Source organism: Drosophila ananassae, chromosome 3R (genome assembly GCF_017639315.1).
Source record: "Drosophila ananassae strain 14024-0371.13 chromosome 3R, ASM1763931v2, whole genome shotgun sequence".
Classification (NCBI taxonomy): Eukaryota; Metazoa; Arthropoda; class Insecta; order Diptera; family Drosophilidae; genus Drosophila; species Drosophila ananassae.
The window spans coordinates 28,369,362-28,386,050 of NC_057930.1; the positions used below are offsets into that span (position 1 = coordinate 28,369,362).

Consider the following 16,689-nt stretch of genomic DNA (forward strand, 5'->3'; position numbering starts at 1 on the left):
GAAATCTGACTTTTGGTGCATTTGGAACCTGAGTATTCCAAATTTCTTGTGTCGGAATGAACATCGACGGCGTGTTTGGGTTTTATATAACCCAAACTATTAGATTTGAAATTGTCAGAAGTATCGCTGATGGTGCTCTTAGAACTTAAGTGTTTCGAATTGTGTGTGTCGGATTGAACATCGACGGCGTGTTCGGGTTGTATGTACCCCAAACTGTTGCATTTATAATTTTCGGAAATATCGCTGACAGAGTTTTTGGACCCTGAGTACTCTAAAGTGTATATGTCGGAATGAGCGTCGACGGCGTGTTTGGGGCTTATATATCCCAAACTTTTTATGCTAAGTGAATTCTTGCTTGACAAATTTTCGTAGTTAAAATATTTGTCTAATATATATTTTTTTAGTGGAAGTATGGTTGTTTCTTTGTTTAGTTCTAATAAATTTATTTTTTCATCATAGTGCAATTTTTCGATTTTTCCCTTACATTTTAGTGTGTCATTGTTCGTGTCAATGACTGCTCCTATCTTTTTTAGTAAATTGTATCCTATTAATAAGTCTGCCTTTAGGCCCTCTATTTCGTAAAAAATTTGTTTTGTTTGAAAAATTGTTATGTAGTGGCATTTTTTTATTGTTGAGTATCCATTAACCGTGGATACTCTTTTGTAAATGGGCAATTCTATCCCGTTTTGGTAGGTACCTTTTTTTATGTAACAGGCTGTGGCTCCTGTATCTATCATAACATTAAGTTTTTTATTAATTTTTTTGTCAAATCGTAATATGTGTGGCAGACCTATTCTTCTCCTAAAAAATGTTCCTCTTTGATATTATTTATGCGCATTTGTTTGTTTCTAGGTTGAGCAGATGACTCAATTTGTGCGCGTTTAACTGCCTGTTCTGGTTGTTGGAATGAATTATATTGGAGGCTATTTGTAGTTTGGTATTGTTCACCATTTGGGAATACTTGGTTACTATTTTTATTTTGGATTTGGATGCTGGAGTCCACTTCCATAGGTTCGCTTCTGTTTTGGTATGTATTATTCCTTTGAGTCCAAGTATTATAACTTGGATAGGGATTATACCGAGTGTTATTGTGTTGATAGCTATTATGGTTTTGGTAGCTATTACTATTTTGGGGGTTATTTTTATTTTGGGAATTATTATTATTCTGAGGAGAACTTCTATTGTTATGCTGATAATTGGGATTTTGTCCGTTATAATTTTTGTAATTGTCGTTGGTTCTGTTCAGGCGCAATTGATTGCCCTGATTCTGACCATCAGATCTATAATATGGTTCGTTTTGGTTTCGTTGGTTATCGTTATAACGGCGCTGAGGTGCGCTAAAACGATAAGCGAACTGTGCCCTCATATGATTGCTCTCCATTTCTTGAACTCTAGCTAGAGCGTTTGGTAAGTCTGGAGGATTTAGGGAAAATAACATGCCAGAAATTGGGCCGTTTAGGCCAGTTATGAATACCCTCAAGGCATTTTGTCTATGTCTGAGGTTTGCTTCTGTAGTTATTGGATTTTCTTTTCCGTACGTCATTATGGTTTTATTTATTAAGAGGGTTAACTTTTTGTTAACCAAATTATAAAAGTCCATAACAGAAAATCTGTTTTGTGTCAGCACGCTTAATTCTTGTTCGATTATGTGGATTGGCCTCTTGTCGCTAAAGACAAAATCGAGTCTGGCCAAAATAGCGTCAAAGTTCAATACGGTTCCATGGTTTGTTAAAGCGTCATTGGCTTTGCCTACAATCTTGTTTCTTAAAATGGTTAGGGCTACAAAGTACCGACGACTTTTGCGGACATAGAGTCCCATTGCTGTTTCAGCGGCTTCTCGCCAAGCTACGTAATTGTCTAAATTTCCAGAAAATTGGGGAACGGATTTGACTATTTCTAGTGTTTCGTCGCATGGAATGGTATCGTCAATCTGTTCGATTTGGAATTCGGTCACTAAATTGGATTTGGAATCCAAGAGAGAACGTAACGTTTTTATTTCCTCATGTAGTGGTGTTAGGTTGTTAGCTATCAATCGGACAATTAGGTCTGATGTTAGTGTTTGTTCAGGTGTTTGTCGGCTTAAATTAGCGCTATGGCTAGTAGATGGACCGTTTGAGTCTGTCATTTTAAAGTTTCTTAAAGCGTTTATTAATTCTTCCAGTATTAATCACTATTTAGCAAAACAGCAGGCAATTTTTTTCTTGAATTTAATTTAGTATATAATTGGTATATTATATGAAATATATATAGACATATTTTGAGACGGGGATTTATAAAAACACAATAGAGGAGGAAAAAAAAAAGGTTACATATAAATTCAATATAGTGTCGGTGTGTAAAATAGGATTTACATTGATGTGTTTTTTATTTTTAATTATTTATTTTTTTTATAAAACTAAACAATAATCTATCTCACGTTTGTGATTTTTTTTTGGTGTTCCTCTGATGAAATTGCTTTTTTTTTTTTTTCTTCCTTCCCAGTCCTTTTTCCGTTGAGTGGGGGGTCTTCTGCCGTTTTTTTTTTTTTTTTTTTTTTTTTTTTTTTTTAAATATAGGTTTTTGGTTTTTAATTTATTTTATTTAATTTTTTTTTCACTTTTTTCGAGTTTGTTTAAGTTTTTACTTTTTATTTTTAATCTTTTTCTTTTTTATCTTCTTGTTTGTCGGGGTTGTTTGTTGTGTTTGTGTGTTTTTTTTTTTTTTTTTTTTTTTTTGTAATTTTATTTTAGTTAATTTTTTCACTTTGTTCGTTTGATTCTTTACTTTTTTGGTGGTTCAAAATTTATTCATTTGTATATTTTGTTTTTGTTCTCTTTTGTGTCACTTTTTTCTTGAAAAAATTCCACTTAGGGCGTTGAGGGTTAATTTTTTTCACTTTTTTGAGTTCGTTTGATTTTTCACTTTTTGGTGGTTCAAAATTTATTTAGTTTGTATATTTTGTTTTTGTTCTCCTTTTGTGTCACTTTTTTCTTGAAAAATTCCACTTTGGGTGTTGAGGTTATTCTAGTTATTACCGGTACGTGATATAAGTTTTTTTACATAGAAACCTTTATTTTTCAGGTCTATGATTTTTATTTGAGGCACTCGCGAATATCTTTTTTTAATCGATATTTTTAATTAACGCGTGCCCCACGTTGGGCGCCAATTATAATCACGACGGGTTTTAACTTTTAAAAAAATATATATTTAAACTTTATTAGGTTTCATTCCGATCTTAAGTCTAACAAGGCATTATATCTTAACCTAAGCTAGATTCCGACTGACCAGGCTTGAGCTGATTCTTTTCCTTCTTGGTTCGGGATCTTCCCGAAGTATATTACGAATTGAATTCCGAAGAGAATTTCCCGAATGGGATTGCTGTGATCAGCATGGAAAATTTGGGTATCAATACGGATGCTTAAAAAGGGGAGCCGCAGTGGCGTGATTCTAGCGGATGTTTAGTCTAATGTTGTTTTTGCCGTGGCCGGCTCAATAGGGGGAATTTGTTTATTTCATTTCTCAAGCTTGGTCTTCCGTTAGGGTGCTAGATGCGAGTGTGGGAATGTTTATATTATAAAGACTCAAAAGAGCTTGGTGGCAAGTGCCCAAATAATTGTTTATAATATTCATATAAAATATGGCTTAAACTTCTAGTTAATTTACACGTGCCTATAAGCTGATCAAAATTCTTAAAATTTTCTTTTCTTATTTTCCTATTAAATTATTAAATTTTTCCCACTTCGTGTTAATAAGAAGTATAAAAGTCAACACATTTATGGAAAAGCTTAAATAGGAAAGCTTATCGGAATATGTACCATATCTTTTACTGAAATCTATAAATTTAGCTACAGCCTTTTTCAGTCCTTTTTTTATTTTTTTCTTGTAGAATTTATTTGTTATTTTTTTATTGGAAAAACGAACTACCAAAATGTTTAGAAATATATATGTATATGTCAAATTTCAGAAGGCCCAAAAACAATGCACAAAGTTTCCACCAGGGCGATGCATCATTTTTATGTGAAAAACTTTAGAACTGCCTAAGCTCTTAATGTTCCCTCAGCTCGGAGCAAAAAACTCTTCACCCAGAGTTTCCCCCGATTTCACACTTTTGCGCAGCCACACACAGACAGTTTGAGTTTGTCTCAGAGCACCCCAAAGGATATTAACAATAATCTAACCAAATTAACCCAAAGCACTAAAGTGTAAGTGACATTAAGTTAATTTTCGTGTGCGCCACTGGATGAACAAAGAAACGAGACGAAAAACCGTCGAGAAAAACAAAACGGAAAAACTGAAATAAAAAAGTAGCCATATAACGAAGAGTGGAGGGAAAACTTACGTTTTATTTCCTTGGTATTTTTTTTGCTTAGACCCTGCTGCTTTTGGTTGCATCAACTGTGCAAAATTTCCCACGAGATCAATCAGCCGCAGGCTGATCAGGACGACCAACAACACCGCTGATGGCCGGATAAGGAAAGACTTTAAGCCATTGCTGTAGACAAAGAAAATAGCTAAATACTTTAAGTCTATTTTCGTGACTACCTTGGTTTTAGAATCAATATTTTTTTAATGAAGTTAAAGCAATGGAAAGAGAATAATGCTTTTGTTTTCTTAATATACTTTTTATTCCTTTATTTTATATATTATTAAATTAGGTTCGAATTAATTTCCCTAAATAAAATATTTTATTGCCAACTAAATTGTTTATTAATAAATTCTTCTTCAAAATATCTCCAACTATTATTTGTTTTAATTTTTATAAATTACTAGCGACAGTGTATCAAACATTTGGTTTCGTCAGAACTGTTCAGCTTCTTTTTGTTTTTTTGTTATTACTGCCTCTTTGAAAGTTTTTTCTTTTGTGATACTTTGACCTGTTCTGGTGGCAGTGTTTCTTTTTCTTCTTTTTTGTTTATTGTCTATAAGTACTAGCAGCTTTTCCTTTAATATAAGTACATACACAGTTTTTGTTTTCACCTTTTGGCATTGGCCTTTGTAAGTGTGCGGCTAATGAAGCGAGAACTGATGAGGCAAGTGGGTCCAGAGACGTGCAGATTAAGTTTCGCGAGGGGGGATTTTAAGAGCTATTTCAAATACTCCATTTTAGTAACTAACATTTAAAGTAGTGTTACTCTTCTGCTGTAACTAAGGAAAGGACAACTAAGTCGTAATGATAGATAGCTATTAATCATTTTAGGTTTGCGATATTTCTTTTTATAACTTATTTTAGACGCCACCCCTGCTTCGGAGCCCCTAAAAAATGCCATGGGCGAGATGACAAAAAACAGGACCTGACTTTCATTAACAGGAAGTCCTCGAAAGGAACGCATGTCTCTGGAAGCTGGGTGCTAATTGTCCCAGTGTGTGGTGTCCGACCAAAGTCAAGGAAATATGCCTCGCAAGGAAGGCTCCTGATTGATTAATGGATGTCAAGTGCCAGCATCGAGGTGACAAGTTCCCAAGTTGCTTTTTGGCTGGGGATTTGGCCGGCACTAAATGATGTGCCAAATTAGACACTGACTGCTACTATATAAAATGCAGGACCCGGCGTGGTGTGGCAGGAAGGGATGATTTTGCGGCGTCCGGCCAAAAATGTTTGCAATAAACTTGCAAAATGGCGTCCGGCAAAGGACATGAAATTGTTTGAAGTTTCATTTCGGTTCGTAGCTCACGAGTCCTTTCTCTAGCTCATTTGGCGGAAACATTTAATTTTGCGCCCCAGAATTTGATGCAGAGTTTCTTGCAGAACTTGCACTTCCGTATACTTTTGCATTTCCTGCAGTGGCCAACCTGAGCACCAAATGGAGTTTAGGGTCCATTGCGGATGTCCGCGTGGCAATTTTAATGCAATTTTTATGCGCCCGTTTTTTGGCTTCCGATCTTTTATTTCGTTCTCTCATCCTCCCACCACCACTGTATTCATTTTCCTTCCCTTTGCCATTTACCTTTTATCGTGTGCCATAATAGCAGTTATTTCTTTCTCCAGCTGCAGTTTGCGGCAGGACTTGGGTGCTGTTGCCGTTGGGAAATGTGTGGCAGGTACTGGTTCCTGTATCCTCGTGGGCGGATGTCAGGTATGTATGTGCTGCAGTTTTTGACTTTAATTGGGTTAGACTGGCTGACTGGACTACCATTTTCACGCCTTGTGGTGTCTAATTGAGTTTCGCAATACCGATTACCAAAACTACGCTTTACCGATTTGAGTTAAACATGGAGTTTAAGTTTGGTCAAAGGTTTTGTAACAAACTTTTTATAATATTTACAGGCTTAAAGTTCCTAGGATAAGAAACTATATCTAAAGACAGCCCAACAATTTTTACCAAGCCAAAATGAAGGCTAACTAACTCGTTAGCCGATTTCATGCCGGGCCCCATTGGCGAGCAATTGTTGGTGTAGTGAAAATTTTCCGTAACTAACTTTTAAGTATTTTGCGAAAAATAGACCCACAAAAAAGTGTCATAGAATATTTTTGCATAAAACCATTTTGCTTGCAGCCACCGCAAGACAATGTTGTAAACTAAAACCATAACCCTTACCCCGATGCGACGTCTCTGTCCTTCGAGAACTACAGCTTTTCCTCGGAAAGTTTTTGCAGCTCGAGAGCCCAAGAAAATTTCTATAAAAAGGCATAATAGACGTCAGTAAATGTCTGCAGCAGCAAAAGCAGAAAACTACAACAAAAGCATCAATAAACAGTGTAAAAGGCAGTTACCAGGCGAAGGGGATCCAGGGTTCTGGCTGAGCCGTAAAGCTTCCGCACATATTTTTATCGAGGCTGGAATCAGTTGTAGGAGTGGGCGTGGGCATGGGCGTTGTCATACGTCAAAGATGCCCTATTGGGCCAGACAAACAAAGACCGAAAGGAAAAGGGTGCACAACAAATTTAAAGTTGTGCGGTTGTCGCACTCCGGAATGCCCCTAAACCCCCGTCATCTCCGATTTTCGAGTGGTGGCCACCAACAGCTGCCAATGATGCAAACAAACAAACCGCTCCAGGCGGGATTTTAAAAAGCACTTTACGAAGGCCAACAGAAGATCCTGTCGGTAGTGGGGCGGGGCACGGGGCACGGGGCGTGGCAGCTGCCTGGAGCAACTATGAACCGAACGTGTGTGCGTTTGGCGGTTGCAGAAGAGGGCCAGGGAAGCGTGTATGAGGTTGGCCTGCGACACGCTTGATGCCAACGCAAATTTGCAAAATATTGACAAGCGAATCGTCGTTGCCGGGGCATAATTTAATAAATCAATATTTTATTAGCTGCAAAATATGCGCGTGCAGATGGCAGAGAAGAGAATATGGCTGACATGTTGATAAGAAAGGCATTTGGAATAATCGAAGCATTGTGGTAAAATTATAAACAACACACAGGAGTTTCAGTTAAAGAACTTTATAGAATTTATGACTGAAGGCCTGAACCTCTGTATATCAATAGAGAACACTTCTTATTGTCCAAATGTACTGGTGAAGCCTTCCTTGATGTAGCCTGCAGCTGAGTTGAGAAGCTCGAAAACTTTTGGTTTTATATTCTTGTTGTCTTTTGGCGCTTTACGCACTCGGCAAAAATGCTCAACTGGCTGCTCTTTTCATTACTTATTTCTTTATGACGCTAATGTCCTTAATTCGTCAGTGTTAACCTAATTTCGCAGAATGGCTAGAGCGATGCTGGAGGGAACTTCAACGGCAACGGCAACGACGACAGGCTAAAGGAAAATAGAAAGAATTATGCCAAGAAAGTTTTCTATTTTGTCGCAGCGGGCAAAAGTTTTGCGGCCAATGCGACGACTCGACTGAATGTATAGTACGTATCCTGGCCAAGTCCTTTGTGTGACACTCGCCCGACATGTTTGTGTGTGTGCTTTAGTGCGCATTCCCAAAGGCCATATAAATCATAATAATTTTGCAATGTAGCATTGGCCAAAGAGCATCCGAAGGAGCGTCGGCATATCCTTGTGGCATGTCTTTTATTTGCTACGTGTTGATGTCCTTTTGATGGCTCTTCTGCCGCCCCGTTTTCTATCTCAAAGCCCCACTTCCCTCTCCGCATATCGGGGAAAGCCCCTGGGGCAAATGACTGCCACACAAAACCGCCAAGAAAACCGATGTCCTGCTCCTGTCTTCGTCCTCCTTCTGTTTCAGGCTTCTGGACCTGGTGCTGGTCGTTCTCCTGGTCCTAGTCCTTCTGTGTGCGTGCGTGCGTGCCGCCTAGTATTTGTAATTCCTGGCAGCATGTCCAGCATAAAAATATACTTAAGTGATTTCTCTTGATTCACTTACATAGATTTGGGTTACATTTTCTGCTAGCGCTCCTATTTTTGGTTCGCCTCGACGTTCTTCAAAGCAAATAAATAATTTTTACGACGGCATGTGTCCCCCCAGTCCCTTCCCTTTCAGTCCGTTCCGTTCCTTTTCCGACCAAGCCCTGACTGATCCTTCATTTAATTTCGCTTAAAAGCGTCAAAAGTAAAGCTGTAATAATTTAAATGATTTATTTAGCTTGATTTACCATGTCCTTAGATCTTTTGCTTGGCTTGACATTTCCTCGTATTTGGGGCATTTCCATTTTGGCTTTCGCATCCTTCTTCCGTCCGTCTCTGGAGATTTATTTCGTCGTCACACGGGGTTGGAGAACATTCTCAATCATAATTTGTTGTGGCGTCGAAGTGATTATAATGGATTTATATGCATATCGGATCCGAAAGGTGGAATTTAATGTTTATTTTGGGTTCCTCCGGGGCTCAACGAGGGTTAAGGGATTGCTATGGGTGCTATCTCCGTATGGAATTTCCTAATTTATGATTTAGCAGCGGGTCAGACCAAGAATTACTTTGAATAGAGCATCCTAAATAAGGCAAAAGGTTGAAGGTTGAATTTATCTGCGAGAAAATTCAAATTTATTAGCTACAGTTGGCCACAATTAAGCCACATCTGATGTATACTTTTTTCGGTTTATTCCATAACCTAGATTCATTTTGACGTCAAGAGTGTCTTCTCAAAATAATCGTTTATTGGTTGGCATATCTGGTTGATTGTTATTTTAATCAACTAACTCTTTTTTTTATTTAGAATGACTTCTTCTAAACAACTATTGAAAATAAAGGCCAGTTCACCACTTATCCTTGACCTCACTGAACACTAGTCATTAGGAGATTTCTGCGTTGCACACTAAAATTGTTTTAATTGTTATTTCTCTTTTTCGTTTTGTGCCTCCCGGCAATCAGAGAAGATGCAGAAGCGGCAGTGCTCGAAAACAACGCTAATGACTAACTTTTGGCAAGCAACTAACAAAAATGCATGCCCTGCATTGCTGGGTTGATCGGGCGCCTAGCTTCGCCCTTGCCCTCGTCCTTATGCTGGGCCTCGTCCTGTTTCTTTCCCGGCTTCGTGTGCTAGCGCTGTAGCAGTTATAGCCGCCAAAAACACTCAAAACCCATTAGGCAACACTTAATGCTTAGTTTTGAAGTTTCAGGGCACAAAAAAATAACACCAGAAAAGACTGTTCGAAATGACTTTATATTACCCTTCAAATACATATAATAGGTTATTTTCTACAACAAGATTCTAATATGTGGAAAAAATGTTTCAAATATCTCTTACCCAGTTGCCATCATAATGTTTCTACATTTTAATACAGACTTAGTCCCTTATAGCCTAAAACTATCAATTACTGGGTGTATTTACCCAGCCAGCCCGAAAATAAAAAGATTTACAAAAACGAAAGGAACGCAAACAAAAAGAAACCCGGGGCGACTCCGGGCCAAGTGAATTTTGCATATTAGCAGAGGATAACATTGCGTGGGGAATAAATATGTTTGCTGGCATTGTAAAAACGCTGCTCACTTTTACAAGAACGACAACTCCGAGAGCAGGGCCTACTTACCACGGCTCGGTGGATCCGGCGACGTGTCCGGGTGCATTTAAAGTGCAGTTGCCGTACGCGACAACGGCGTCGGCCTTCGCAGTAGGCTTCCCCTCACCCCACTTCCAAAATTCAAATGAATGGGCCACACCCCGAGGTCTACGCCCAAACAAAACAGGACCAGCAACTTGCACTTGTCAAAATTTGATAAAATTGTACTTATTAGTTTTTCTTATTATTACTTATTAGTTTTGTCTTTCTTATTTATTATTTTTGTTATACTTATTATTCTTTCTTTTCTTATTTAGAATGAAAATATATTTTTTCTTGGTTTACTTTGTGTCGTGGTTTACAGAAAATTATTGCTATAAATATTATTTAGGGTAAAACAAAGGATATTGTCGAACATTATGTTTAGCTCTTGTAAAAGTAACTTCGAATGCTCCGAGTGCTTTGCTTTTTTCGCAGTGTTCCAGACTAAAACATCCTTCTAGAAAGCAGGCTTCGGGGGTCCTTCGGCTGAATGCGAAGCAGCTGCTGTAGGCGGTGCGTTTACATTGAAAATTACCCCACTTACTATATAAAGTGTTGACAAACGAGCTGACGATGAGCGCTCACAGGAGAAAGATAAAAGGATGAATATGAAGGAACAGTTCCTGGGGGTAAACAGACGCTTTAGTGAAAATCTTAGAAAGTGAGCAGAGCCTAAATAAAAACATATTTCCAAATATAACAGAAAATTTCTAAGAATTCGATAAGTTTAATCTTCTTTCAAAGTTTTCTTGATAAGTTATCACAATTTTCATAAAAAAGCTCCAAACTACTGGACAGACGAAGAGAATCGTATAGGGATCTGCCAGTAAATCGACGAAGCAAACATTTGGGAGTTAAGTGCGAAAACCGCATTCCTTTGTACTGGCCGTACGGATTGCGTATTAACATAAATCGAATGCGCGGCGAAGGATGGCGGGACCGTCCCGCCGACTCCTTTGACACTCGCAAATCACTCAACGCCGTGATAGATGTATTCAGTATATACCACCTTTCCGACACTCCCTACCCCGTCTGGCCTCCACATCGTTTAACGCAATAGCGGCGACTATAAATTTTAAATTAATTTTGAAGTGCAGCCGGAGCCAGACTCCCGGAGCAGTCGGCGCACATTCGGCAAAGGGCAACCCATCAACGTGGTCGCGCTGATGGGCGCAGGGTGGGAGGCGTGGCATACAGGGACGGCGAAGTGACGACACTCACATGACACGCATTTTATTGCGCGTCAGTCTCCACAACTGACAGACAACGGAGCTTTTGAGTTGGGTTCCGTCCTTTAATGCCCTTGCAGAGGATACTTTCAAATGATGCTTTATTTGCAGTCTTGGGATAAACCCATAATAATTTATTCATTTAGTGTAACCAATTTATTAAATAAAATATAATGACTATGTGACACCTGGTACTCGTCGTTAGGATTAGAATGTTTTATTAAAACCTTAAAAAAAGGGCCTTAAGAATTGAACAGTATTTAAGGTGTCGACTATGGAGTCAAAAAAACTTTATTCTTTTTGAGTTTTTTGGGTTTTACTCGGATGACGACTCCTGGCTTCTTGAACGCTTTGTTGTCTGTCATTACAAGTGCATAAATTATTGTAACCACATTTGGCGGCGACGAAGAAAAGCAACGAAGCGACTCGAGCTGGCAGTGGTGGATTCATGGTGGTGCAGTGGTGGAGCTGCTCCTGTTGGCGTCACTGGCGGTGGCCATTGCAACAGTTGCCAGTTTTCAGTTGCTGATGACATGACAAAATATTTTCCCATCTGACTTTTGTTCAGAGCTTTTCCTTCCCCCACTCGGGCTTCTCTCGATGGCTGCAAATGTTGCTTTTGACTTTGATGCCAAAGCCACGCCAAATGTGTCACTGCCACCCATCCCCACCAATACCCACAGCCACTCCATGCCATTCCATGCCACTGCCAGCCACCCACTAGCCACCCGGTGACCTTTATGCACTTGATGTGAGAGGGAGTTACGGATACACGCAGGGTGCGTGTGTGCATTCTGCTACCCCCAGCCGTTCCTTTGTGCATTTCATCGTAGATTCTATCATTTTCTACTCGCATGCCTCACCGATTTTTGGAATTTTCAATTTGTTCAAAAATTTTCGTAACAACGTCCAATGTCCCCGCCGCCCTCTCACAAAAGCCCCTTCCACAGAAATTTATTGGACTTGGAACGGAACTACTTTTAAGTAGAAGCAGAAGACTGCTACTTCGATGAAACTATTTTTCATTGAGGTTGGAAAACACAAACGAAAAACTAGAAACTTATGAATTTTTTGTATTGATAAATAAAACAGCTGTAGCAGTTGGTTAAATCATACAGATTTGATAAAATGACGTATAATGGAACTCTTTGAACTATATTTCTGTTTCAAGTCTATAAATTTAGAATGTACACCTCGATAAATACATAGTTTTAACAAATGAATCATTTAAAACTATCACAACTTTCGATCATATAGTAATTGGCAATTCATGATTAATGTTCATATCGGCTGGCTACTGACCAAGCCTATTTTATTTTCCAACTCATGTCTGACCTTCCAACCCACACGTATCGATTTACCCAGCCAGAAACGAAATCAAAACTCAATTTGCCAAATGCCAAGCATTATTTTATACTTATTAACCCAAAACCAAACTTAGCTCAGCACAAGTCAAAATTTATGGCTGGTCAACGAGGACATAAATATAACTCAGATATGTATTTATTTTAAGCGAAAACTTTTGCCATTGCAGACGCAGCATATATACAATAGATTTATATTTATATTATCGAATCTGAAGCAGAGCACTGTCAATAATAAAACGCTTGATAAATGCTTAGAAAATGTGCGCCAAAATGTTTTACATGCGGATTAACGCAATAAATTTGATGCCCAAGAAACAATGCCCCAGAAGATTTGTTGGCCAGTCCACAGACACAAGCGTTTTGGGTGGGCCATGAAAAAGTTTGATTGGAAAACATATTTGTGATTTATTTGGGCAAACATTTAATAAATTGCCCTCTGAATATATTTATTTGATGCAACTTTGTTGAACTCAAGTCTTTGAGCGGATCCGGTAGGGGTCCATTTCGCCTCACTTAGCCCATTAAATCTCTGAGCTTCCTACACCGGGCAAATAACTTGATTAAAAAACCGCAAAAACCAATTTGAGGGCCCCGAATGACCGCAGCAACTGTTTGGAGAGTGCCAGTCCTGTTCCTTCCCTTTTGGCCACTATGTTATGGCCGCCGCAATCCGATTCAATGTGTAATTTAACACGAAATGGAAAGCGATTGGCAGGAATGTCCGTGTGTGCGGACGTGTCTGAACTGTACGACTTGCACCCGCTCTGCACCTGCCCAGCCGACTTGAACCGCACACCTGGCTGAGTGTCGGGGCGTTTCTCGTTCCGCCCGAGATGACTGCTGGCCGGGTATCCGTGGGTGGCTATCAGTGACCTCTGGGTTTCGGCCAGCCTGCCGCATTTCTAGGCCAGTTTATGGCTGGCACTAGAGTTTACCAAAATCACACAATCCCTCGGGATTTTCCTTAGTGCGTGGTAGTTATTTGTTCAACCGTTCCACTCGACGAAGGCTTTGCGAATAATTCAATTTAGGAAATCTATTTGGGGTAAAGAATTTGACGAAAGCGGTTTACTTTTAGAAACATCTAAAGGAGACATGAATTTCAAGAAAATTGAAGAATTAATACTTATATTCACAAAATATATAAATAATACTCTCTTAAAAACTTTCTAGGCGTAGATTCTTTTTAACTGAATTCACGCCACCTGAACTTTCAGTTTTTACTAAAATACAATACATACTACTACTAGTACTATAGCATACCATATTACTCATACGACCCGTAGCTCGAACATTAAAACCTTAATAACACCTAAGGGTCTTAAGTTTAATAAAGAAATATTCTATGCTGCTTTTGTTTCTTCAGGTGAAGCCTCAATCTGAAAACTCAGAACGAAAACCCATTTGAATGTCGGGAATGTCCACATTTTCTGCAGACATTTTCGATTAAAATGCGTTGCATACTTTTATGCGCATATTCTCACAATCAGTCACTCTCTTACACAAACAAACACACACATACAGTGATTCCATCAAGGACTTCCGCCAAGCCCACTTCACCAGAACAAATAATTAAGTTTTTCTCTAATTTTTTTTTTGGTTATGTTCTCGTAGTTGGTCTCGGCTGTTTCTGGGCTCTTTCCGGGTCCCCACTTCTCGACGCGTACCTCTCAATGGGTAAAAACTTTTTGCATTTTATGTCCTGTTCCCACTAGCCCCAACCCTCAACCATCCACAGCCTCGGTGGCACACATCCATATACAAACAAAGAACGGTGCATAAAATGTTTGTAAGTGACGTTGAAATTGAGACACTTGTCGCTTAATTGTTTTTCGAGTTTCCACACATAAAAAAGGGGAAGGCAACCAAAGAAGTAACTTCATCTACCCACTTTTCCTGCTAGCTCTCTGCCGGCTATTGTTGTTTTTGCTGCCTGCCCTGAGACGTGCTAGGGAAATTGAAAAAGGTTTTGCCTTTTGCCTTTTTTAGGGGGAATCACTTACAGTCCCCGGATCCGGCATTGGATCTGTTCTGTTTGCTCGACTTCTTAGACTCCTGCGTTGAGTCTGTGGGGGCGTGGCCATGGGCAGAATTGCATTCGCCTGTGGTTACTTGTCTGCAGATTATTTTAAGTAATTATCAAGCGATTTGCGTAAAGGTCTCAAGAGCTCTCAACTTCTGAAGAGGTCTCTGATGACGACGCCGAGATGCCAAGGGGATGGGCGTGAATTAAACATGTAAATTTAAACAGCTAAGTGGAAGACAGTTGCATGTAATTGCGGTGGCATAGTGCCAGGGCAAAGCGAGTAAAACTTTTATATTCCAGGGCGATGAAAAGATGCAATTAAATTCCAGTTAGGAAATGTTATTCACCCATCCCAAGATACTTATAGTTCTCCGAAGCTCTATAATTACCCGTTTCAACTCAAGAACATTTTATTACAAATTTATTTTCATATACTTCCTCTATTAGGTATTATTTTCCTTGGGAACAACAAAAGGATATGGCTTTATTAAATTAACTATCATATCCCTATGCAGTTGAACACATTTTAACATAGGTCCAGCACAGCAAGAAAAACTGGTCTGGGGGCATAGACATAAACCATTTCCGGAAGACAAGGGGTCCTTTTCGGTTTTTTTTTAGATTTACAAAATGGCACCCTCGATAAATTCTGAGGTGAGGACATTTAGCAGAAGTTAGTGTTGAACGATCCACGGTCGGTTGACTTACGTAAATTCAGAGCATTTAATACAATTTCGTGAGGTTTGCGGAATCTATTTTATTTTGGAAAGGGAGGAGACAGACTACTTGTCTGTTAAGCTGTGACATTAAAGGGTGAGCCTACTGGGTGGAGTTCTGCCTTTCAGATGGCCTGTTGCCGTATGTACAACATATTACGACCATAATTAATACTAAATTCCCTAAAATGGCAACGGACAACTGTCAGCTGCAAAATCATTTGCGGCAAAGAAGCCAGTGCGGAGTGTGGTGGTCCCTGTTTTTGGGCCCTGTCTTGCACCAGGATTTGACACTGAAAAAAACATCATGTTTAAAATTGTAACATTCATTTAAAAACACTTAGGTAAACTCGAAAGATAGCAATAAAAAGTACATATATAAAGCTTTATTATGTATTTTGTTTGGCACGCCCTTTTATTTTTGTGTGTAGAACCCAAGTCACTCATCTCATGGCTTTGAGCCGTGTTCGTCAAAGGACTGGAGCTGCAGCTGACTTATGCGTTGCGTCGTCCTGCAGAAAATTATAAAATGTTGCCCTGCCGCATTTTCCACACATCGCACAAGTCATGTCCTGCAGGCCTCTCCGTTTGCCATAGACCAATGTGTCCTGCTGCATTAATTTTCTTTTTTACGACTAGTAATCAAATTAGCAAAACCAAGAAGAATTGAGGTCACAGCTTGCAGATGAAATCGCAGGATCAAAATTTTAATTGGAACGGGAAATAATTTTATGGAGACTTAAAATTAAGCAAATAATAGTAAGTTTTAATTTAGGATACCTCTTCGCTTTTACTGACGATTGGTATTGATCCACGCTGTATACCTGATTCTGATTACCAAAGAAAATGTGCTTTGGAGGATAATTCTATACCGCAAGATCAAACGCACTAATTGAAGGGGTCTCTCCCTGCTCCAGGGTATGTATACTTGCTGCTTTACCCCTCCTCTCCTTTGTGCTATTACAATTTCCTCAATCAATATATCGCATCGCTCTTGGGGAGAAACCGAAATTCCAAGGCCCCGCCCTACCACATGGCCCACCCTGCCACGCTGCAATCGAGTTGGGTTACACAGCCGCAAATAGACAAGCACTCCTTCCAGTTGAGTCACCAGGATTCTGGGCTAAAGAAGGGGCATACGCACTGGCGTTTTGGCCATAATTGGCTGCCTCGAGTATATGCGTGTGCATGTGGGTGTGCGTTTGAGCTGCCTGACGTTTATGATTGGGGCAAACAAAGGCTCGATGACTGCACTTGAAATTGATAATTATGTTGCGCAATATTTGTACACCGACTGCATCAAATCATTGTTTATCTCACGATTTATTTCAATTAAATTGAATAAACCACGATTAACCATTGGATGGACACAGATAATTTTCTTAAAAACTCATTTTAAGCGACGGTGGCAAATATTATGACAATGTAATAATATTTGTAAAGGTTTTTTTGATAAATAAATAATGGAAACACCAACATCTACGT

General features: G+C 39.2%; 1 long non-coding RNA gene across 1 annotated transcript; it reads right to left on the bottom strand.

Annotated features, from left to right (window-relative positions):
• Positions 1-14,873: 14,873 nt before the first annotated feature.
• LOC116654948 lies at positions 14,874-15,378 on the bottom strand. The gene is made up of 2 exons (XR_004310109.2): positions 15,197-15,378; positions 14,874-15,137 (listed from the first exon to the last, which is right to left on the bottom strand). It is a non-coding gene; the product is annotated as an uncharacterized LOC116654948 (long non-coding RNA).
• Positions 15,379-16,689: the final 1,311 nt, after the last annotated feature.